Source organism: Musa acuminata, chromosome BXJ1-6, assembly GCF_036884655.1.
Source record: "Musa acuminata AAA Group cultivar baxijiao chromosome BXJ1-6, Cavendish_Baxijiao_AAA, whole genome shotgun sequence".
Taxonomy (NCBI): domain Eukaryota; kingdom Viridiplantae; phylum Streptophyta; class Magnoliopsida; order Zingiberales; family Musaceae; genus Musa; species Musa acuminata.
In genome coordinates, this window is record NC_088332.1 from 27,637,301 (window position 1) to 27,664,183 (window position 26,883).

General features: G+C 38.1%; 1 pseudogene; it reads right to left on the reverse strand.

Annotated features, from left to right (window-relative positions):
• The window catches only part of LOC135677491 (exocyst complex component SEC6-like), a 94,594-nt pseudogene that overhangs the window by 40,976 nt on the left and 26,735 nt on the right, over positions 1-26,883 (reverse strand).

The following is a 26,883-nucleotide window of genomic DNA, read 5'->3' on the forward strand; positions in this document are numbered from 1 at the left end:
TACTTAAAATGAAACACATAAAGAAGCAAATATATTATCATTGGAATTAAAATGATAAATCAAATCTCTTGTTTAAAGAAGCCTTATGTTTAATATGTTATACTTTTTTGGTCTTGATGGTTTTTATGATAAAATTTACTTTTCGATCCTAAACGTTGATGTATGTTTTTATTTGACAAAAATGAAAAAGGTATACATCTATGAAATCAATCTTATGAATTGAATCATTAAAAAGAAGAAAGCTTTCTCCTTTAAAAAAAAAAAATTCTCTAATTTATCGATTTTTCAATAAGGAGAGATTAATGAATCTATCTATATTTTTTTTTTGAATCTCTTGAAAATGATTTTGATTTAATGATTTGAATATAAATGAGTTTTATCTTGATTTTTTGAGATCTATAAATTGAGATTTCTTATACGTAAGTCAAGATTTTATATGCATGAATTAAAATCTTTTTCTCCTAAGTTTCTTTTACGATTTACTAAAGAGAATATCTTTTTCAAAATTCATGACTTAAAATTTCTTTTGAATATCTTTTATTATTTGATCTCCTATGATTTTCTTTTGATTATTTAAGAGGAGGTTTTTCAAAAGAAATCATGCCTTTTGGTATTCACATGATCTTATCTTTCATAATATGATTTTTATGTAATTTCTTGTATTCATCACTCAATTAATTTTTCTTGATGAGATGAAATGAATGTGATGAAATAAAAATATGCATGAAATACAAATGAGAAGTTATGATCATGCATGATAGGATGCAATGTAATTTGACATTTAGATACCATCATAATTTAAAATGCTATGATTTGTTGCTAAATTGATGTATTATGAATGCTTGAGTATCTTGTATGATATGATGATTGATATATTGTTAGTATCATTCATAGAGTAAGGATGATGTGTGATGTTTTAAAATTGTGCATATCGTAAATTGAAACTGTAATGATGCACAAACATATTGAAATAATGATTGAAATATTAATGTAATTATAAATGATGTTTTGGCATTATGCATGTAATACTTTAACTTATGATAATGATGCATGCAATGATAAAATATTCATGATAAAAAATTGTTTTAACATTCATGACTTGATTTTTCATCTTTGTTATTTATCTTTTGTCATGATTTAAAAATTATTGTAAAGGAAAAAAGAGATACAAAATTATATTCTTCCCTTCTTTTTAACAATGATAAAGGGGGAGATAGTTAGCTTGCTAGGTAGCTTGCACAAGTCAAGAAGATGCAAAACATGCTAAACTTGCACATCTAGCAAAATTTATAAACTTGCAAAACTCATAAATATTGCTAGCTTGCATGATGATATATGGAGATAGAATTGCTAGAAATGCAAAAATGCTAGCTTGCACGTTTTAAGTAGATGCAAAAACATGCTATCTTGCATATATCAAAAGATGTAAAAAGTTTGCAAAAAACTTACTAGCTTGCATAATATAAAACTTGGTAGCTTGCTTCATGTAAAACATTGTATCTTGCTAGCTTGTTATCTTGTATTATTTTTCAAAAACTTGTTAGCCTTCATACTTCAAAGAGAAGTAACACTTGTCAAATTGTTAGCTTGTATGTTGTAAAATAATGTAAAATCTTGCTAGCTTGCACTTTGCAAAGGAAGCAAAAATAACACTACTCAAAAGAGAAGAAAGAGCTTGTTATCTTGAACATCACTATCTTGCCAATCTCAAGAAGCAAAACTTGCAACTTGTATATTGTAATAGAAAGCAAGAATCGCTATTACACACTTCAACAAGAAAGCTATCTTGCATTTGCTTTCAAAATTTTTGCTAGCTTGTATAAACTTGCTATCTTACTACCTTGGATATCTAAAACTTGATAGCTTGCATGATTTAGCACTTGCTAAATTTTCAAGCTTACAAATTGCATGATCATAAATGCAATGTTTGACATTATATCTCAAACACTTGATAGTTGAACTTCTCCTTTTTGTTGATGACAAAGGGGGAGAAGTATGTTGATGTTATGCATGATTTTATCATGACATGTTTGCTTGGATTTTTGAATCCAAGAGTTATATGGCATATTGACAGGGGAAGTTTGTTTAAACTCTGGGAGTTAAGGTTAACTCCGTCATCAATAAGTTGTCATCATCAAAATGGGGGAGAATGTTGAATCTCAAATTTTGATGACGAAACCAATTGATAAGTGTTTATGAATTAATCTGCGTTTTGAATAACGCAGGATGCTTCGATCAGGGAGAGACAATTAAAGCAGGAAGAATCATGTTGGGCCGGAATAAAACGTGTCAGAAGATTGGATGTCGGGCCGGAGGATCGGTCGACGTATTGACAGAAGGCTTCGAGCCATGGATTCATGCATCGAGCCAAGAAGAGCGGATATTGCGTCAAGGATATCGGAGTTGTGGAGGTCAACTGGTTGATTGGGCAATAGGCCACAAGAGAAGACGATGCGCCGAAGAATCAGACGAAGCGTCAATGGACCAATGACATGCCGGATAACATGATTCATGCTTAGTAATAATTGTCTAGATCGAAGTGTATTTTTACGTGTGCAGGATTAACTATGATAGCAAGACATAAAGCAAAATGAAGTCCCGGAGTCAAGAACATGATTTCGTTGGGAGTTCGAGAGTTCGTCGGAAGTCTGGATGTTCGTTGAAAGTTCTACCGGAACCAATCGAGAAGTCCAGGAGCTTACCAAAGAAGCTTATCGGAACTCACCAAGAAGATCATCATGAAGTTCAGGAGCTTGTTGGGAGTCCGCGGGAACATTGCCGAGAGATCATCGAAAGTTCACCGAAAGATCACCGGAAGCTCGCTAGAAGAATACGGACTTATCTTGCTTAGATTATGTCTTAAGAATCATAGTTAACACATAATTAAAGTTGGAATTGGGAGGTAATCCCATCAACTCTGTTAGGGGCCAACTGGGCCCAAAGCTGGACTGGTTTGGGTCGGATTCAAGGCCCAACCAAGGTGCTGAAACCCTGGCCGGCGGTGGCACCACCTGGGGAACAGCACCCCAGGATTCCTGGGTGGTGGTACCGTTGGCAGCAATGCTGCCAGCGGTGGTACCGCCCAGTACCAGGATTCTTGGGTGGTAGTACCGCCTAGGAACGGCAGTGGTATCACCAGTACCCAGGAAACCTAGGATGAGACCTTTTTAGGCTCTAAGTTTGAATCAATTTAAAGTTTATAAATACCCCTCTCATCCCTGGTTAACACACACAAGTACAGAAAGTTTAAAAGTGAAGAAACGTTAGAGAAATCTCTTGAGAAATCCCTCCTCTAGCTTAAACTTAGAATTCTATTTAGAGAGGAGTGTGTGTACTTGTAAAGGTTGACTCCTAAACCTGTGAAAAAGAGAAGAGGGGTGTAAGAAGAAAGTTGATCTTCGCCTATTAAAGGAAGATCGATAGTGGATGCCGGTGGCCTCGACGGAGAAGGAATCGGCGGAGTGGATGTAGGTCACAACGACTGAACCACTATAAAATTAGCGTGTTCTCTGGTTTGCATTTACTTCCTGTCATTTACATATTGCAAACTGAATCTTTACTTGTCTACTACATTCACTTCATAAACGTACGCTTTCAAAGTTAAGTTTCCGAAATCGGTTTTCATCGGAATAGATTCTATCGTATGAAAGTTTTTGAAGACGTGATTTTATCGCTGCACTAATTCACCCCCCCTCCTCTTAGTGCCGACCCTTTCCTAATAGTCATTTCCGAATGACAACCTAGCTCTATACTAAAATCGATTGAGATCCATGTTCATGAGATCTGATATAATTTTACGTTGGTTATCAATGACCTAACACAACCCTCCATCTTTCTCATCTAGGATTGAGACCAACAATTAATTAGAACTAGATGACTTATTTAAATTATCACTCTAAACAATGCTTTTCTAAATTGTATCCATTGTGAGAAACACTAATAGAATCCCCATAATAGGGTAACAATTTTAATGAACAAAATGTTCCAATGATTTTGGGAAAGCAATAATTAGTAGCACAAAACAATACATATTTAGAAGACAGAGCTAGAAGTAGCAACTGCATTAACTGTACAAACCTTGGTGGAAAACAAGGGGCCACATAATCATAAATATCAGCAAGCTCATCGCCAATCTACAAAATGATAGCAACAATATAATAATAGACATATAATTGGACTATTTATGCTAAGGAAAATAAAATACTTCAATTTTAAGGGCAGGTGTATCATTTACCAAAAAGCAACTGGAATGTTATGTCTCAATAAATTTGCATAATAATATAAACCTTATAACTATAAATATGAAATGTGTATACTTTCTAACTCTTTGCTTGAGGGTAGAAATATGTTCACAGCAAGGTTCATAATTTTATACCGTACTAATGTTCACAGCAGGGTAGAAGTACGTTACGGTATATATATATATATATATATAATAAAAATATTAAAATTATTGAAAATTAAAAAAAGGTGGCGTATGCTGCCTCGGCGACGTCGCCTCCTTTTCTTCTCGTCGCGTCATATGAGGAGAAGAATGCGGTCTTCTCCTCATCTGCGGCATTCGATGAACACGTCGAAGGTCGTAAGCGTCTCTGGCCTTTGGTGAAGAATGCGCGAAGGCTGTATGTGTCTCCGGCCTTCGGCGAAGAACATGGTGAAGAAGAAGCCGAGTCGTCGCCTCTCTGTAACCTCCTGGATCGGGATAGTCGAGGCAAGGCGGTGTTGGATCGGAAAGCGTCGAGGTTCTCCCGATTTTCCCTCTTCTTCGAGCACCTTCTCCCTCTTCTCCCTCGACACATCTTCTTCCCTCGCCGCAACCAGGTTGATACTGTTGAATCTCGGATTTTGATGATAAAACCAATCGATATGTGTTTATGTTTTAATCTACGTTTTGAGTGACGCAGGATGCTTCGATCAGGATGAGACAATTAAAGCAGAAAAAATCATGTTGGGCCGAAGGAACATGTCAGAAGATTGGACGTCGGGCCGGTGGATCGGTAGACGTATCGATAAAAGGCTTCAGGCCGTGGATTCAGGCATCGGGCCAAGAAGAGTGGATATTGCGCCAAGGATATCGGAGTTGCAGAGTCAACTGGCCGATTGGGCAATAGGCCGTAAGAGAGAACGATATGCTGAGGAGTCGGATGAAGCGTCGAGGGACCAATGACATGCCGGACAACTTGATTAATGCTTAGTATTAATTGTCTAAATCGAAGTGTGTTTCTACATGTGCAGGATTAACTACGATAGTAAGGCATGAAGCAAAATGAAGTCCCGGAGTCAAGATCGAGATAACGTTGAGAGTTCGAGAGTTCGTCGGATGTTCGGACGTTCGTCGGAAGTTTTGGTAGAACCAACCGAGAAGTCTCGGAGCTTGCCAGAGAAGCTCGTCGAAACTCACCAAGAAGATCATCGTGAAGTCCAGGAGTTTGTCGGAAGTTCACCGGAAGAATAGACATAGGGACTTGTTTTGCTTAGCAAATGTCTTATAATTTCGTAGTTAGCATATAATTGGGCTTAGATTTAGGCCAACCCAATTAGGGGCTAACTAGGCCCATGTAAGAACTGTGTTGGGCCCAATAAAAGGCCGAAAGAGTGCCCCAAGAAGTCTCACTATCGGGGCACAGTCTTCAAGACTGTGTCAGGCGGTGGCACTACCCCTGGCAAGGTGCCAGGCGGTGGTACCGCCAATTTGGGTAGTGGTACCGCCCAGCACTGTCCCCTAGGCAGTGATACCGCTAGACCTAGGCGGTGGTACCACCCAGGATAGTGTCAGCGTCGACTGACACTAGGCAGTGGTACCGCCCAACGCAAGCGATAGTACCGCCTATGCCCGGGGAACCCAGGATGGGAAACTTTTCGGCTCCAAGTTTGAATCAACTTGAAGCCTATAAATACCTCTCTCTGTTGAATCTCGTATTTTGATGATGAAACTACTTGATATATGTTTATGATTTAATCTGCCTTTTGAGTGACGCAGGATGCTTTGATCAGGATGAGACAATTAGAGCAGGAAAATCATGTTGTGCCGGAGGAACATGTCAGAAGATTGGACATCAGGCCGGTGGATCGGTCGACGTATCGACAGAAGGCTTCGGGCCGTGGACTCGGGCATCGGGCCAAGAAGAGCGGGTATTGTGCCAAGGATATCGGAGTTGCGGAGTCAACTGGCCGATTGGGCAATAGGCTGCAGGAAACGACGATGTGCCGAAGAATCAGACGAAGCGTCGAGGGACCAATGACATGCCGGACAACTTGGTTAATTGCTTAGGATGAATTGTCTCGATCGAAGTTTTTGTTTTGAGTGTGCAGGATTAACTACGATGGAAGAAAGACAAGCAGCAGGAGTTGCGCCGGAGTCAAGTTCATGATCACGTTGGGAGTTCGAGAGTTCGACGGAAGTTCGGACGGTCGTCAGAGGTTCTGCGAGAACAGATCCGAGAAGTCCAGAAGCTTGCCAAGCGTAGCTCGTCGGAACTCGCCAAGTGGATCGTCGCAAAGTCTAGGAGTTTGCCGGAAGTCCGCAGGAGCATCACCGAGGGTTCATAGGATGATAGACGGAAGTTCGCCGGAAACTCGCCGGAAGAAGCGATTGACGCACCGAAGCAACGCTGCAGAAATTGTCTTAGATCTAATCATAGTTAGCACATTGATTAAGTTGGAAAATGGGAGGTGATCCCATTAGCTTAATCTTGGGGCAATTGGGCAAAGACTGAAATTGGGCTGAATGGAGCTAACCATTCGGACCCTGATTGCACCAGGAGGTGCAACCGCCTAGGCCAGGAGGTGGCACCGCCTGGGCTAAGCCTCCCAGCGAGACTGGGCGGTGCAACCGCCCCAGCCAGGAGGTGGCACCGCCTGAGCTCAGTCTTCGAGCTAGACTGGGCGGTGCAACCTCCCTGACAGAGAGGTGGCACCGCCTGAGCTCGGTCTTCGAGCTCTGGCAGAGAGGTGCAACCGCCTCAGTCAAGAGGTGGCACCACCTGGGCTCAGTCTTCGAGCTCTGCCAGGCGGTGCAACCTCTCCAGTCAAGAGGTGCAACCGCCTGATCCCGGAATTCCGGGATTTGATCGTTTTGAGCTCCAAATTTGAATTGGGTTGGGGCCTATAAATACCCCACCCATTCAGCACTGAAAGAACAGAACACACACTCGAAATATTGCTATCTTTCTGTGTTTCTTAGAGCTCAAAACTGCTAGTTCTCCTCTTTCTATTCTTCAAGTTTGAGTTGTAAAGAGAGGAGTGAAAACTTCTGTAAGGGTTGTCTCCTAAGCCCGTCAAAAGGAGTGAATCTGTAAGAGGGTAGTTGGCCTTCGCCTATTGAAGGAAGGCTTCTAGTTGACGTCGGTGACCTCGTTGGTAGAGGAAGCCAAAAGTGGAGTAGGTCAAGACTGACCGAACCACTCTAAATCTCTGGTTTGCGTTTATTTTGAGCACTTTATCATTACTGCAAACCTCCTACATAGCTACTGCTCTCTGCGCCTTTACGAACAAGTTTCTAAGTGCTGATCTTTCCGAATCTGCATTCAGACGTAAATCGGTGTTTTCATACATTACAGTTTACGTTTACGTTTTGATTCTGCAAAACTGTCTTCTGCGCTTTTACGAACAAAGTTTCTAAGTTCAGATCCCTTTAAAACAGCATTTAGATGTAAACTGCACAAACTGTGTTTAGACGTAAAACTGTGTTTTAGACGTAAACTACTTTTAAACGTAAAACTACGTTTAGACGTAAAACTGTGTTTAGACGTAAATCTGCGCTTAGACGCAAACTGCGCTTAAACGCAAACTGCGCTTAGATGCAATCTGAGTTTAGACGTAAACTGCGCTTAGACGCAAACTGCGCTTAGACGCAATCTGAGCTTAGACGCAAACTGCGCTTAGATGCAAACTGCGCTTAGACGCAATCTGCATTTAGACGCAAACTGTGTTTAGACGTAAACTGCACTTAATCATAAGTAATCTTAGAATTGGCTTTTGCATCAAAATAGTTTTTATCGAACGAACGCAGCTTTCGTTTTTAATCGCTGAAAGATTTCCGCTGCACTAATTCACCCCCCCCCCCTCTTAGTTCTCTCGATCCTAACAATTGGTATCAGAGCGGGGTATTTCTCATTTCGGATTTACACCCGAGAGAAATGGCTCTTCAAGAGGGCTTTTCGGTCTTTCGTCCACTGTTCTTTAACGGATTGGACTACACTTGCTGGAAAACTCGAATGAGAGTTTTCTTGATTTCTCTAAATCTAGATTTATGGAATATCGTTGAAAACGGTTTTCAACTTCCCTCTAAACCGATGAACGAATGGTCGGATTTAGAGAAGAAGTATTTTTCTTTAAACGCAAAGGCTATGAATGCCTTATTTTGCGCTTTGGACAAAAATGAGTTTAATCGGGTTTCTTTGTGCGAAACGACTTTCGATATTTGGCGCACTCCTGAAATCACGCACGAGGGAACTAGTAGAGTCAAAGACTCGAAAGTTAATATTTTACTGCATGATTTCGAGCTTTTTCATATGAAACCAAGCGAAACCGTTGTTGACATGTACACCCATTTTACAGATGTCGTCAATGGTTTAAAATCACTTGGTAAAAGCTTTTCGGATTTTGAACTCGTTAACAAAGTTTTGCGCTCACTTTCTAAAACTTGGGATTCAAAAGTAACTGCTATTCAAGAATCAAAAAACTTGAACCAATTTCCACTTGAAGAACTAATTGGTTCATTGATCACATATGAAATGACGTGCAATGCACGTGAAGAACTTGAGAACCACCTTCCAAAGAACAGGAAGGATTTGGGACATAGAACATTTGAAGACCACTCGAGCTTAAGCTCAAGTGATGGTGAACTTAAACTACAAATGAAATAAAAATTAAAAAGTAAAAAGAACGGAACTACTTGCTTTGAACGCAAGAAGAAGAACAAAAACTGGGATGGATCGAGCTCCTCCGAAGACGAGGAGAAAATCAACAAAGGTAAGGTGGCAAACTACGCCTTTACGCCTTTCGACGCTAAGGTAATCAAAATGCCTTTAATTTACTTCGAAATTACATGATGTTCTTCATGATGCATTTTTCTTTTTCTTTAAATTTTCTTGAAAATTACATTTTTAATAATTTAATAATGTAAATGCAAAAATATGAATTGATATGTTTGCTATCACTGATGTTGATATGGTTGCTATCATTGATGCTGATATGTTTGCTATCACTAATGATGATATGGTTGCTATTACTGATGTTGATATGTGCAATATCATTGATGTTGATATGGTTGCTATCACTGATGCTATGATTAGGCCATACTTGCATCACTAAGAAATATATGATTGCTATCATTGCTATGATTAGGCCATACTTGCATCACCATGTAATATATGATTGCTATCATTGCTATATGCCCTGTATCAAGATATCAAACAAAAATTTGCATCGTACGAGCTGATATCTTACCATGTGATGCAATGCTACACTTAAATATTCGAAATGTGTACATCATGAAATGATATCAAAATCTTGCTTCACAGCTTTACATGTCGATATCATGCCATATGATGAAATACTACAATTGATGAACACTTGAAATGTAATCCTCTATCTTATTGATCTTTCAATAAATCTATGCTTGTCATACATGAATTTATTGAATGTAATTTTGAGGATGATTTCAGATTTGACAAATGCTTGATTCGTATTTACGACATAAGATACACTTTAAATATGAAACATGCTTCAATCATGTTAAATGCTTCAATCATTTTCTATCTCTAGAGTTCTCGATTTTGATGAAATACAAGTGATAAATTCATTTATGATATCTTGTAAATCACTTGAATTATGAATGAGTTTTTTTTTATGTGTTAAAAGAATCACTTAAAAAGAAAATGCTTTTCCCATCTTATCGAGATTAATGATTTCATGATATTGTGTGAATCTCAAAATTGATTTTGATGAAATAGTAATAACGTTATTCATGTTATGAATCTTAAAAAAGATAATATGCTTCATGTAATAATACGAATACATGAAACACTTATGATATTCCGTGTATTCATAAAATATTTATCTCATCACCCAATTATTTCTTTTCAATATGCCTCAAGTGATGATATGAATGCATGAGATATTCATGAATTTATTTTGATGTATGCAAATGAGAAGTTTCGATCATGCATGGTAGGATGCAATGTGACAAATTAAGACTATGATGATTTGAAATATTGATGATTTGGAATCATGCATATAATAATGAGTTTATATGTTTTGAAAATGTGCATGTTTTAATTTGAAAATATAATGATGCACAAATGAGATTGATACTAACCTTTGTCATGATTTTAAAAAATTGATGTAAAGGGTTTTTCCCTTCTTTTTGACAATGACAAAAGGGGAGATAGCTAGCTTGCACAATTCAAGAAGAAAGCAAAAATTGCACTTCTCAAAAGAGAAGAAATTGCTATCTTGAACATCACCAAGAAGTGCTATCTTGCAAATCTCAAGACACACAAATGCAATCATGCAAAATTTGTAATTTTGCACATCATTAAAATTTATGATGCTTTGGTGATTATGCATGTTCTAAAATGTTATAAGATTCACTAGCTTGCATGATGTAGAACTTAGCTATATTGAACATCACCAAGGAATGCTATCTTGCCTATCTCAAGAAGCAAAAAGTTAACTTGCACATCTAGCAAAACTTATATTTCAAGAAGCAAGAGTTGCTTTCTTGAACATCTCAAAATTGCTAGCTTGCGGGCCTTAAAATGTAGAAATTTTTTGCTAGCTTGAATATGGTAAACTTGCTATCATACTACCATGATGATGAGCATACCTTATCTTCATGATTATATTTGAAAATCTATGGCAAAAATCTGTCCGAATGATTAAACCTGTTAAAATTATTTTTCGGACTTTTTTGATTAAATGATCAAATCACTTGATTGCCATAATGATCTTACACAATTACTTGCCATGATTACATGTTGGAAATTATGTGCTTGAATACAAAAATTTCCATGATAATAAGCATGTTTTACCTTCATAATTGTAATTGAATATCTCAGTAAAACCCTGTCCGAATGTATGAAAGTGTCAAATTTCATTTTCGGATTTTCTTGATCCTAACAATTGGAATTTCTTGATACATTATCCTCTTCCGAATTTAACAAGCATATGTCATATCAAGTTTAATTCACATCATTGATTTTTGACATATGGAATCATCTAGCAAATGCACTTATCATGTGAAAAATATTTTTCGAGAAACATATTTGATGATTCCCTCTTATAAAAGGAAGATATTTTTACATACAAGGATTTGACTCACTTACATATCTTAATCCTTGCAAAAATGAAGTGTGCTTGAATATCTTATCAATTTGAACTTCACATATGGCTTTCCTCCTTCATGTAAAAAGATAACAAATAAAAAGGAAGAAGCAATAAAAGCTATCTCCATGTCATGTTTTCCTCGAGATGTTTACCTAATTGGTATCCTATCACTCACTGTTGCAAAATGACATGAACCAACTTATGGCATCGCACTTATATTTTGCTTATATCGTTCTCCTTGTTGTTGATGACAAAGGGGGAGAAATATATAAATTGATACTATGAGTGCCATATTTGAAGAATATGAATAGATGTCATGAATGCCATATTATGATGAGATATCAAAAGCAGCATTCATATGAATAGGTGCTATGAATGTCATATCATGTTAAGATATCAAGAAATTGAATCGCAATTTTACATATTGATATCTTACCATTTAATAATAGCAAACTTGCATGATGGTAACAATACATATTATGTTTTTCATGCAATGAGTTAAAACTTACATCACAAACACTTGATTGTGGTACTTCTCCTTTTTGTTGATGACATAGGGGGAGAAGTATGTTGATGAAATGACATGTTATGCATAAGTTTATGATGACATGTTGCTTGGATTTTTGAATCCAAGAGTTTCTATCAATATGGCATATTGATAGGGGGAGTTTGTTTAAACTCTGGGAGTTAAGGTTAACTCCGTTTATGATGACATGTTGCTTAGATTTTTGAATCTAAGAGTTTCTATCAATATGGCATATTGATAGGGGGAGTTTGTTTAAACTATGGGAGTTAAGTTTAACTCCGTCATCAAGTGGTTGTCATCATCAAAAAGGGGGAGATTGTTGAATCTCGTATTTTGATGATGAAACTACTTGATATATGTTTATGATTTAATCTGCGTTTTGAGTGACGCAGGATGCTTTGATCAGGATGAGACAATTAGAGCAGGAAAATCATGTTGTGCCGGAGGAACATGTCAGAAGATTGGACGTCGGGCCGATGGATCGGTCGACGTATCGACAAAAGGCTTCGGGCCGTGGACTCGGGCATCGGGCCAAGAAGAGCGGGTATTGTGCCAAGGATATCGGAGTTGCAGAGTCAACTGGCCGATTGGGGAATAGGCTGCAGGAAAGGACGATGCGCCGAAGAATCGGACGAAGCGTCGAGGGACCAATGACATGCCGGACAACTTGGTTAATTGCTTAGGATTAATTGTCTCGATCGAAGTTTTTGTTTTGAGTGTGCAGGATTAACTACGATGGAAGAAAGACAAGCAGCAGGAGTTGCGCCGGAGTCAAGTTCATGATCACGTTGGGAGTTCGAGAGTTCGACGGAAGTTCGGACGGTCGTCGGAGGTTCTGCGAGAACAGATCCGAGAAGTCCAGAAGCTTGCCAAGCGAGGCTCGTCGGAACTCGCCAAGTGGATCGTCGCAAAGTCCAGGAGTTTGCCGGAAGTCCGCAGGAGCATCACCGAGGGTTCATCGGATGATCGACGGAAGTTCGCCGGAAACTCGCCGGAAGAAGCGATTGACGCACCGAAGCAAAGCTGCAGAAATTGTCTTAGATCTAATCGTAGTTAGCACATTGATTAAGTTGGAAAATGGGAGGTGATCCCATTAGCTTAATCTTGGGGCAATTGGGCCCCTGAAAGACTGAAATTGGGCCGAATGGAGCTAACCATTCGGACCCTGATTGCACCAGGAGGTGCAACCGCCTAGGCCAGGAGGTGGCACCGCCTGGGCTAAGCCTCCCAGCGAGACTGGGCGGTGCAACCGCCCCAGCCAGGAGGTGGCACCGCCTGAGCTCAGTCTTCGAGCTAGACTGGGCGGTGCAACCTCCCTGACAGAGAGGTGGCACCGCCTGAGCTCGGTCTTCGAGCTCTGGCAGAGAGGTGCAACCGCCTCAGTCAAGAGGTGGCACCACCTGGGCTCAGTCTTCGAGCTCTGCCAGGCGGTGCAACCTCTCCAGTCAGGAGGTGCAACCGCCTGATCCCGGAATTCCGGGATTTGATCGTTTTGAGCTCCAAATTTGAACTTGGTTGGGGCCTATAAATACCCCACCCATTCAGCACTGAAAGAACAGAACACACACTCGAAATCTTGCTATCTTTTTGTGTTTCTTAGAGCTCAAAACTGCTAGTTCTCCTCTTTCTATTCTTCAAGTTTGAGTTGTAAAGAGAGGAGTGAAAACTTCTGTAAGGGTTGTCTCCTAAGCCCGTCAAAAGGAGTGAATCTGTAAGAGGGTAGTTGGCCTTCGTCTATTGAAGGAAGGCTTTTAGTTGACGTCGGTGACCTCGTCGGTGGAGGAAGCCAAAAGTGGAGTAGGTCAAGACTGACCGAACCACTCTAAATCTCTGGTTTGCGTTTATTTTGAGCACTTTATCATTACTGCAAACCTCCTACATAGCTATTGCTCTCTGCGCCTTTACGAACAAGTTTCTAAGTGCTGATCTTTCCGTATCTGCATTCAGACGTAAATCGGTGTTTTCATACATTACAGTTTACGTTTACGTTTTGATTCTGCAAAACTGTCTTCTACGCTTTTACGAACGAAGTTTCTAAGTTCAGATCCCTTTAAAACTGTGTTTAGATGTAAACTGCACAAACTGTGTTTAGACGTAAAACTGTGTTTTAGACGTAAACTACTTTTAAACGTAAAACTACGTTTAGACGTAAAATTACGTTTAGACGCAAACTGCGTTTAGACGTAAAACTACGTTTAGACGTAAAATTGTGTTTAGACGTAAATCTGCGCTTAGACGCAAACTGCGCTTAAACGCAAACTGCGATTAGACGCAATCTGAGTTTAGACGTAAACTGCGCTTAGACGCAAACTGCGCTTAGACGCAATCTGAGCTTAGACGCAAACTGTGCTTAGATGCAAACTGCGCTTAGATGCAATCTGCATTTAGACGCAAACTGCAAACTGCGCTTAGACGCAAACTGTGTTTAGACGTAAACTGCACTTAATCATAAGTAATCTTAGAATTGGCTTTTACATCAAAATAGTTTTTATCGAACGAACGCAGCTTTCGTTTTTAATTGCTGAAAGATTTCCGCTGCACTAATTCACCCCCCCCCCCCTTCTTAGTGCTCTCGATCCTAACACTCTCATCCCTGGTTAAAGCACACAAGCATAGAGAGATTAAAAGTGAGAAAACGCTATTATGATCTTAAATGAATTCTCTCCTCTAGCTTATACTTAGATTTCTGTAAGAGGAGTGTGAGTGCTTGTAAGGGTTATCACCTAAACCCGGTAAAAGGAGAAGAGGAGTGTAAAAGGTGATTGACCTTCGCCTATTGAAGGAAGGCCTCTAGTGGACGCCGGTGACCTCGTTGGAGGAGGAAGCCGAAAGTGGATGTAGATCACGTTGACCAAACCACTCTAAAACTGTCGTGTTCTCTGGGTTGCATTTTATTCTTGCCATTTACATACTGCAAACCTCTTTAATAGCTTACTGCCTTCAATACGTTTACGTACGCCTTCAAATTAAGTTTCCGAAATCAGTTTTCAACGTAAACGGTTTTATCGTACGAAACTTTTTAAAGTTGATGTGATTTCACTGCTGCACTAATTCACCCCCCCCCCCCCCTCTTAGTGCCGACCATTTGATCCTAACAATTGGTATTAGAGCCACGATTTTCTTATTTAGTTTAACACCCAAATAGAAATGACTCTTTTCAACTTTCAAGAGGGTCACTCTCTCATTCGTCCTATCTTTTTCAATGGGACGGACTACACTTATTGGAAAACTCGAATGAGAGTTTTCTTGCTTTCATGGAATCTTGATTTATAACATATAGTCGAAAACGGATTTGAAATGTCTTCTCTTCCAATGAACAATTGGAATGATTTAGAGAAGAAGATGTTTTCTCTAAATGCAAAGGCTATAAATGCCGTATTTTGCACTTTAGACAAAAACGAATTTAATCGGGTTTCTATGTGCGAAACAACTTTCGATATTTGGCATATTCTCGAAATCACACAAGAAGGCACAAATAGTGTAAAAGATTCTAAAATAAATTTTTTGATGCACGATTTTGAGATGTTTTGTATGGAACCAAGAGAGACTATTGGAGACATATACACCCGTTTTACGGATGTCGTCAATAGTCTAAAAGCATTTGATAAAAGCTTTTCGAATTTTGAACTCGTTAATAAAATTTTAAGATCTCTTACTAAAAATTGGAATTCGAAAGTAACGGCAATAAAAGAATCAAAAGATTTGAACTATTTTCCAATTGAAGAACTAATTGAGTCTTTAATGACCTACGAAATGACCAATGTGGCACTTGACGAACATAAGAACCACTTTCCAAAGAACAGGAAGGGTTTTGAACTTAGAACAATTGAAGACCACTCGAGCATAAGCTTAAGTGATGGTGAACATAAACTCCTCACTAATAAATTTAAAAAGTTCATGAAACAAAAATTAAAGAATAAAAAGAATGGAACTACTTACTTTGAACGCAAGAAGAAGTTGCCAAAAGACGAATCTGTTAGGATCGGAGCGGCACTAAGAGGGGGGGGTGAATTAGTGCAGCGGATTAAAACTTCGATTTTAATAAAATCTTTCGTACGTTAAGAACGGAACTTGAGAAATTTAACTTGAAGGCGTATTCTTAAAGTTGCGCAGCAAGAGTAATAAGGAACTAAAGCAGTAAGAAGATTTGCAGTAATGTAAATGACAATAATAAAAAGCAAACCAGAGATTACGCCGATTTTTAGAGTGGTTCGGTCAAATGACCTACTCCACTTGCGAGGCCCCTCTTCGATGAGGCTCCCACCTTCCACTAGCAAGTCTCTTGAAATGGAAGGGTAAACACCCCTCTTACAACCTTTTACAAGCAGCTCAACCTCTCACAAATTTTCAATAAGAAAGAAGGAGGAGAACTCTCTAGCAAATTGAAAACAAGACTTGCTAAGACTTTCTAAGACTTTTCTCTCAATCAAAATGCTTCTCAAAAGTTGTTACCTCAGCTGAGATTTGAGGGGTATTTATAGGCCTCAAGAGGATTCAAATTTTGGGCTCCAAAATTTGAATTCTTTTAGGGTTCCCGGTGCTGGCGGTTCCACCGCCCAGCCAGGCGGTGCCACCGCCCAGCGCTCGGGTGCTGGGCGGTGCAACCGCCCAGCCAAGGAGGTGTCACCGCCCAGCCAGGCGGTTCCACCGCCTGGCTTTCCGATTCATTGGTTTGGCTTATTTTTCGCCCAAACCAAACTTGACTTTGGGCCCAGTTGGCCCCTAACCAGGATATAGGATTATCTCTTAATCCTAATCCTAATTACAGGTGAACTACATAAAAAAAACATCCTAAGCAAGTTTTTTAACCGCGAACGTCGAGTCTTGTTCCGGCGAGCTTTCCGACGAACTTCTTCCGACGGACTCCCTGCAAGCTCCCAATCTTTGTGATGACTTTAACGAGTAGCCGAGCCTTCTTGGTGATCTCCGCGAGCCTCCGACGATTTCTTCGGCGAACTTCCGACACGTTCCCGATTTCTTCTCGGACGGTTCCGGCAGCATCTCCGATGATTCTTCGGTCTCTTAAACGTCCATCGAGCTCGACTCCGGTATCCTTGCTTTATGTTTTCTGATTATCGTAGTTAATCCTGCACACTTAACTCAATAATATGGATTAGATCAAATAACCCATCAATTGATTTTATCATCAAAATCCGAGATTCAACAATCTCCCCCTTTTTGATGATGACAATCAATTGATGACGGAGTTAAACGTAACTCCCCCTATCTATATGCCATATTATGAGAAGATAAAACACTTGAATTTCATCATTGAATTCAAGTATAAACCTATAAGCTCTAACCGTAGAACTTATCGTTATTCTCATTAAGCATAATGTAAATGCGAAACTTTGATGAAAATCTTTTTCAAGTCGAAAGATAAGAGACAAATTTTACTATGACAAGAGATAAAGATTTTCAACTTGAATTGCATGATTATACATTTTAGACATGCATTCAATATCAATCAATCTTAAGATATTTTCAAGGATTTTGCAATTCATATTTTGGCATGCTATTAAGAATGATACAAGTCATCACTTTTCTCCCCCTTTGTCATCAACAAAAAGAGACAAGCCAGCTAATTGATGATCATAGAAAAAGGTTTAGCATTTATCAAAGTTCTTCATTCAAATTTTCAGAAATAGTTTGTCCAAAAGACATCATCATCTATGCAGATTAAGACAGTAGTTATCTAAAGGAAAGAGCAGTTATCGTACAATCGATGACAAACATGAACTTGTTTTTTAACAGCAAACAGAACAGAATAAAAAGATACATCAATTTAATCCTTAGGAGGTAATCCACAGTGCTGATACATGATATCTATTTTTTCATTCATCTGTCGTAGTGTCTTCAAAATTTCAACTTGTTGATTCTGAATTTGTTCTTGCTGTGATTTGATCTGAGATAGCTCCGCCATAATGATATCTTCAGAGGAGGAAACAGGAGCTGAAGGTGCTGCTCCAAAGGGACTAGGAGGAGGAGATTCATTTCCCATAAGAATTGGTGTTTCGGGTTGTTCTATTGATGTAGGAATTGGATCCGTTCTTCTAGGCTGCCTAACCCATATGCCATTGCTAAAAGTGCACCTAAGTTTTTTTAGCAGGTTTTTATTTATTATGTTATATCGATCATTTTGAATAGATTCTTCATTGGGTGGAATGCAAATGTCATAGGCATGAAGAATTCTAGTGATTAACCTCCCATATGGCAATATAGTATCCTTAGTCATAATTTCCTGCATGTGTTCGCGAATCAAGTACCCGAAACAATTATGCTGACTGGTCATAATCCAATACATGGTTCCTATCTCTAATTGACTTACTTCATCAAGATGAAATTGTTTGGGGAATATGATGCTCGTGATAATGTGATGAAGAATTTTAGAGTTGAAAGGCATTAAGTGTTCACAGCTCTTGGGTAGGAAGTCAAGGTTTGGATTTGCAAAAATTGTTTTCACGGCTTCGGAATAGGTTGCTCCTATTTTTTTGACGTCCCATTTACCTTTAAAATAGCATCCCCTATCTTTTTCAGTTATGCCAATTAGCTCACAAATGGTGCTGTCAAAAATTCTAATGGGTGTTCCTAGAATGTAAGTGCTTAGGCTATCATTGTCTTCATATAGGTTGGTATAGAACAATCTCACTAACCGTGGATAGATTGGTTCATCTATTTGTAGTAGAGGTAGAGCTTCTAGTTGAGCAAACCATTTAATTGGATCTAAGTCTTCTAGTTCATCCAAATCAATGTATTTTCCCTTATGGACACATCGTATTTCAAATTTTGGAAAGCTAAGGGCTACCTCTTTTGATCTAAAAAGGTCATGGTTATATGAATCTCCTTGAATCCTTATTCCTTTTGATCTCTTTGGAGCCATTTTCTAGACAGGATGATGATACCAATTGTTAAAAATAAGCAAGAGAAAGAGAAAAGAAAGGAGGGATTTCAAGAGTTACCTTGTGGAGATTATGTTGAGAGATGGAAGGCTTGGACCACCAAGAATCCTTCTCCAATGTTTCTAAGAGTTAGAATGAGGATTAGAGGAAATGGGAGTGGGTTTTGAGAACTCTCTCTTCGGGTTGGGAGCGGTGTCACCGCCGGCCCTAACCCCTTGGGTTAATAAGGGTTGCTTGGTCGGTGCCACCGCCAAACCGAGCGGTGTCACCGCCTGGCGCCCGAGCGCTCAGGCGGTGCAACCGCCAAATCTGGCGGTGCCACCGCTGGCATCCTGTGGAGGAAAAAATTTTCTTCCTCACCCTCTTTTTTTTTTTTGTTTGCTTCCCTCAAGATAATAAGTTATACTTTAATGGATCATTTTGAATTGAAGAAGAAATCAAATCCATAAAAGAAAGGAAAAGAACGAGTCATTTTTCGTGAAGCTCATTTTAGGGACAATTTAACATGCCTAATTCCCTTCTAATGAATTCAAATTGATCTTCGTTCAGAGCTTTTGTGAATATATCTGCTAATTGATGCTTTGTGTCAATGAATTCTAGAACAACATTATTGTTAAGGACATGATCGCGTATGAAATGATGCCTAACGTCGATGTGCTTAGTTCTAGAATGCTGAATTGGATTTTTAGTAAGACATATGGCACTAGTATTATCACATTTTATGGGAATATTTTTAAAGTGAATTCCATAGTCTTCTAATGTATTTTTCATCCAAATGACTTGTGCACAGCATGCACTTGCAGCTATGTATTCGGCTTCTGCCGTAGATAGTGCAACTGAATTTTGTTTCTTGGAAGTCCAAGAAACAAGTGCATGTCCTAAAAATTGGCATGTTCCGGATGTACTTTTTCTATCTATTCTGCATCCGCCAAAATCGGCATCCGCATAGGCTATTAAATCAAATTTTTCAGATTTTGGATACCATAATCCTAAATTTGGAGTTCCTTTAAGATACCTAAATATTCTTTTAACACTTTTGAGATGAGATAATTTAGGATTTGATTGAAACCTAGCACAAAGTCCTACACTAAACATAATATCCGGTCTAGTCGCGGTAAGGTAGAGTAGACTACCTATCATTCCCCTATATGTTTTTTGATCGAAATTTTCATTATTTTCATCCATATCTAACTTAGTCGCAGTACTCATAGGGGTGTTTATTGCTTTTGAATTATCCATGTTAAATCGTTTTAACAATTCTAATGTGTATTTAGATTGGTTAATAAATATACCATCCTTAAGTTGTTTGATTTGTAATCCTAAAAAGAAAGTTAATTCACCCATTAAACTCATTTCAAATTCAAGACTCATACATTTGGCAAATGATTCACATAGTGATTCATCCGAAGAGCCAAACACAATATCATCAACATAAATTTGCACAATAAGAAAATTATTTTCAAAATGTTTAATAAACAATGTAGTATCAACCTTGCCTTTGGTAAAATTATTTAAAATAAGAAAGGAACTAAGCCTTTCATACCAAGCTCTAGGAGCTTGTTTTAAGCCATAGAGAGCTTTAGTCAATTTGAATACATGATTAGGAAGAAGAGAATTTTCAAATCCGGGAGGTTGTTCGACAAATACTTCTTCGGAAATAAAACCATTCAAGAAAGCACTTTTAACATCCATTTGAAATAGTTTAAAATTATTACTACTAGCATAGGCAAGGAGCATCCTTATGGCTTCTAATCGAGCCACGGGAGCGAAGGTTTCTTCGTAATCGATACCTTCTTCTTGGTTGAAACCTTTGGCCACTAATCTAGCCTTGTTTCTAACCACGATACCATTTTCGTCTTGCTTGTTTCTAAAGACCCACTTAGTACCTATGACTAAGTGGTCACTTGGTCTAGGAACAAGCTTCCATACCTCATTCCTCTCAAATTGGTTCAATTCTTCTTGCATTGCAATGATCCAAAAATCATCTTTTAAGGCTTCGTCAATGCATTTAGGTTCAATTTGAGAAAGGAAAGCGGCGTTAGCACAGAAATTTTTGAAAGAAGAATGAGTTTGAACCCCTTTTGATGTATCTCCTATAATTTGCTCTTTTGGATGAGCATCTACATACTTCCATTCTTTTGGTAAAGAAATTTCGGAAGAAGATGCATTCAAATGGCTATTTTGAGGAGAGGGTTCATTTAAATTCAAATTATCAAAGCCAAGATCATCATCAAAATCATTTTTCTTTAAATCAGAAATTTCATTAAAAACTACATGAATAGACTCTTCAATTACTAAAGTTCTTTTATTAAAAACCCGAAAAGCTTTAGAAACGGAAGAGTAACCAAGAAGGATGCCTTCATCGGATTTAGCATCAAATTTTCCTAAAGCATCCCTTTCATTTAAAATAAAGCATTTACAACCAAAAACTTTAAAATAGGAGATGTTTGGTTTTTTGTTATTCCATAATTCATAGGGAGTTTTGGATAAGGATGGTCTTATTAGGACTCTATTCATGATGTAGCAAGCCGTATTTACGGCTTCGGCCCAAAAGTACTTAGGTAAACTTTGTTCATTCAACATAGTTCTTGCCATTTCTTGTAGGTTTCTATTTTTCCTTTCAACTACTCCATTTTGTTGAGGATTTCTTGGAGTTGAGAAGTTGTGATTGTACCCATTACTTTCGCAAAAATTTTGAAAGTCACGGTTTTGGAATTCACCACCGTGATCACTCCGAATTGATGAAATCATGAGGCCTTTTTCGTTTTGAGTGAGTTTACAAAATTTAGAGAAACACTTGAAGCAATCACTTTTGTGAGCTAAGAAATAGGTCCAAGTGTATCTAGAGTAGTCATCCACAATCACAAAAGCATATTTGCTTCCACCTAGACTTGTTGTATCAATTGGTCCAAATAAGTCCAAATGGATCAATTGTAATGGTCTAGTAGTGCTAATTTGATTTTTTGGTTTGAAGCTTGTTTTTATTTGTTTGCCTAGTTGACATGCATCGCATACTTTGTCCTTAATAAACTTTAAATTTGGAATTCCTCGTACTAATTCTTGAGATGAGATCTTAGATATTGTTTTCATGCTTGCATGGCCTAATCTCCTATGCCAAAGCCAAGCATCATCATTTACGACGGAGAAGCACATTTCATTACTTAGTTCATCAAGATTGATGGTATAGACATTATTTTGTTTTAAAGCAATCATAGTCATGTTATGATTTGGTTTTTCAATAATGCACATATTTGATTCAAATCTAACGATGTAACCTTTATCGCATAGTTGACTAATACTCAAGAGATTATGTTTCAATCCATCAACTAGTAAGACATCATCAATGGAAAAATTAAATTTGTTACCAATAGTTCCCTTGCCAATGATTTTGCCCTTGTTGTTGTCTCCGAAGGTAACGTACCCTTCTTCTTTGCTAGTGAGCATAGAGAAATGAGATGGATCTCCAGTCATATGTCTTGAGCATCCACTATCGAGATACCATCTCTTGCTCCTAGCTTGTGGGTTTGTCTACAAAAGAGGATGATTTTTAGGTACCCATTTGATTTTGGGTGCCTCAAAAATTGACCCACTAACTTTGTTATTTATGATTGAATTCTTTATAGTTCCTTTAGGAACCCATATTAATTTTTGTGAACTAATCTTCCTAAATGGGCATTTGTAGGCAATATGTCCGGATTTGCAACAAAAGTTGCATTTCAAATAAGAGGAAACATGTAATGTAGGTCCTTTTATGAAAGTGGTAGGATTTTGATGTAATCCTTTTACAAATCCAATTCCATTTCTATTTGCGATGTGACCCTTGTGTGCAAGGATCATATCTAATCCTTTGCTACCAACCTTAAACTTGTTTAAGGTTTCCTTAAGAAGCAAATTTTCATTTTTTATTGCTTCAAAGTGCTCACACTTAGAGCATGGAGGAGTTTGAAGACTATCAAACTTATCTTGTAGCAAAGCATGCTCTTTCTTTAAGATACTTAACTTCTTGCTAACAGTTCTACATTCATCAAATAATTCATGAAAAGCGATAGATAGTTCTTCAAAAGATAAATCTTCATTAAATAAATCACATACCTCTTCTCCTAACGCCATTAGCGCGTAATGAGCAACTTGCTCGGTGTTGGACTCCTCTTCTTCGGATGCGCTTGAATCATCCCACGTTGCCTTGAATGCCTTCTTCTTTGATGTTCTCTTTTTGGCTTGAGGACAATCGTTCTTATAGTGTCCCGGTTTTTTGCATTCATAGCAAATCACTTGGTCCTTCTTTTGTTCAAATTTATTTTTTGTATTATTTTTAAATCTGTTCTTTCTTAAATATTTTTTAAATTTTTGAGTCAAAAGTGCAATGTCATTGTCACTGTCCTCATCACTTGATGTTCCTTTCAAGTGGTCTTCTTGTGATTTGAGTGCCATATCCTTCCTGTTCTTTGGAAGGGGGTTCTCGAGCTCGTCATGAGCTTGACATGTCATTTCGTAGGTCATTAGAGACCCAATGAGTTCTTCAAGAGGGAATGCTTTAAGGTCTTTGGCCTCTTGAATGGCCGTAACTTTTGGATCCCAACTTTTAGGGAGGGATCTTAAGATTTTAGTTACTAGTTCAAAGTTAGTAAAATCTTTACCAAGAGCTTTGAGTCCATTGATGACATCCGTAAACCGGGTGTACATGTCTCCGATGGACTCACTTGGTTTCATTCGGAAAAGTTCGTAAGAGTGCACAAGGATGTTGATTTTGGACTCTTTCACTCGGCTAGTGCCTTCATGAGTGACCTCAAGAGTTCTCCAAATATCAAAAGCCGAATCACACATTGAAACACGATTAAATTCGTTTTTGTCTAGTGCACAAAACAAGGCATTCATAGCCTTTGCATTTAAAGCAAAAACCTTCTTCTCCGATTCATTCCATTCGCTCATCGGAAGAGAAGATTTTTGAAATCCATTCTCGACAATAGACCAAAGCTCAAAGTCCATAGAAATGAGGAAGATTCTCATGCGAGTCTTCCAATATGTGTAATCCGACCCATTAAACAAAGGTGGTCGTGCAATAGAATGGCCCTCTTGCATGCCGGAGTAAGCCATCTCTCTTGGGTATTAAACCAAATATGAGAGATAACCTTGCTCTGATACCACTTGTTAGGATCGGAGCGGCACTAAGAGGAGGGGGTGAATTAGTGCAGCGGATTAAAACTTCGATTTTAATAAAATCTTTCGTACGTTAAGAACGGAACTTGAGAAATTTAACTTGAAGGCGTATTCTTAAAGTTGCGCAGCAAGAGTAATAAGGAACTAAAGCAGTAAGAAGATTTGCAGTAATGTAAATGACAATAATAAAAAGCAAACCAGAGATTACGCCGATTTTTAGAGTGGTTCGGTCAAATGACCTACTCCACTTGCGAGGCCCCTCTTCGATGAGGCTCCCACCTTCCACTAGCAAGTCTCTTGAAATGGAAGGGTAAACACCCCTCTTACAACCTTTTACAAGCAGCTCAACCTCTCACAAATTTTCAATAAGAAAGAAGGAGGAGAACTCTCTAGCAAATTGAAAACAAGACTTGCTAAGACTTTCTAAGACTTTTCTCTCAATCAAAATGCTTCTCAAAAGTTGTTACCTCAGCTGAGATTTGAGGGGTATTTATAGGCCTCAAGAGGATTCAAATTTTGGGCTCCAAAATTTGAATTCTTTTAGGGTTCCCGGTGCTGGCGGTTCCACCGCCCAGCCAGGCGGTGCCACCGCCCAGCGCTCGGGTGCTGGGCGGTGCAACCGCCCAGCCAAGGAGGTGTCACCGCCCAGCACTCGGGTGCTGGGCGGTTTCACCGCCCAGCCAGGCGGTTCCACCGCCTGGCTTTCCGATTCATTGGTTTGGCTTATTTTTCGCCCAAACCAAACTTGACTTTGGGCCCAGTTGGCCCCTAACCAGGATATAGGATTATCTCTTAATCCTAATCCTAATTACAGGTGAACTACATAAAAAAAACATCCTAAGCAAGTTTTTTAACCGCGAACGTCGAGTCTTGTTCCGGCGAGCTTTCCGACGAACTTCTTCCGACGGACTCCCTGCAAGCTCCCAATCTTTGTGATGACTTTAACGAGTAGCCGAGCCTTCTTGGTGATCTCCGCGAGCCTCCGACGATTTCTTCGGCGAACTTCCGACACGTTCCCGATTTCTTCTCGGACGGTTCCGGCAGCATCTCCGATGATTCTTCGGTCTCTTAAACGTCCATCGAGCTCGACTCCGGTATCCTTGCTTTATGTTTTCTGATTATCGTAGTTAATCCTGCACACTTAACTCAATAATATGGATTAGATCAAATAACCCATCAATTGATTTTATCATCAAAATCCGAGATTCAACAGAATCGAGCTCCTCCGAAGACGAGGAGAAAATCAACAAAGGCGAGGTGGTAAACTACGCCTTAACGGCTTTCAACGATGAGATAATCGAAACTCCCTTAATTTATTTCGAAGTTACATGATGCTTTTCAAGATGTATTTTCTTTTTTTATTTAATTTAAAAAAATTATTTTCTTTGAAAATTATATGTTTAAAAATATAATGAAAATACAAAAATTAGGATCATGCTAGTAATTTCGAAAATGATAATAAAAATTACATGTTTAATAACAAAATGATTTTGGTTGAAAATGTCTTATGCTCAATGAAATCATGATTGATGAATATGCTTTATGTTTAATGATTTCTTTGGCTTGTATGTCCTATCATGATGAATATTTTGAAATTAAATGAAATCATGTTTGATTTGAAGTAATGCATAATGATCATGCTTAATGAGTTTTTCTTTTGAAATTATGTATGATGATTCTTACGATTTATGGATTATCGATTTTACTATATTGAAAGTAACTTTTTCGATTTTAAATGTTGATGCATGTTTTTGGATTTGACATAAATGAAAAAGGCATACTAATATGAAATCAATCACTTAAAATGAAACATATAAAAAGGAAAATATATTATCATTGGAATTAAAATTAATTTATGTTATGAATTTTGTGAACCATGAATTGATTTTGATGAATCTATTTGGATCATTTTTTAACTATTGAAAACGATTTTGATTTGACGATTCAAATTTGAATGAGCTTTATCTTGATTTTTTGAGATTTATAACTTGAGATCTTTCTATGAATTGAGATCCTTTTTTTCTCCTTGTTTCTTCATGGTATTTTATTTAAGAGGAGATTTAATATATGAATCATGTCTCTTGGTATTTACATGATTATATCTCTCATGATATGATTTATTTTTGTATAACTCCTTGTATTCATCACCCAATTAATTTTTCTTGCTGAAATGAAATGAATATGATGAAATAAAAATATTCATGAAATATGAGATGCAATGTAATTTGATATTTAGATACTATCATGATTTAAAATGCTATGATTAGTTACTAAAATGATATATGTTTGGTATCATGAATACTTTAAATGATGAATGTTTGATATCATAATCAAAATATTGATAAATACTTCAAAATTTTAATGTCAGGTATGATATGATCATAATAATGATTGATTTATTTTATCATGCATGAAAAATGAAATGTAATGTTTTGAAATTGTGCATGTTTTAATTTGAAAATATAATGATGCACAAATAAGATTGATACTTACCTTTGTCATGATGTAGAAATTGATGTAAAGGGTCTTCCCTTCTATTTGACAATGACAAAGGGGGAGAAATATTGCTAGCTCAAGATGGTGTTAGGATCGAGAGCACTAAGAGGGGGGGGGGGGGGGGGTGAATTAGTGCAGCGGAAATCTTTCAGTGATTAAAAATGAAAGCTACGTTCGTTCGATAAAAACGATTTCGATGTAAAAGCCGATTTTAAGATTACTTAAGATTAAGCGCAGTTTTACTTCTAAACGCAGTTTACGTCTACACCCAGTTTGCGTCTAAGCACAGTTTACGTCTAACCGCAGTTTGCGTCTAAACACAATTTACGTTTAAATGCAGTTTGCGTCTAAACGCAGTTTTACGTCTAAACGCAGATTTACGTCTAAACGCAGATTTACGTCTAAAAGCAGATTTACGTCTAAACTCAGTTTACGTCTAAAACGTAGTTTTACGTTTAAACGTAGTTTGCGTCT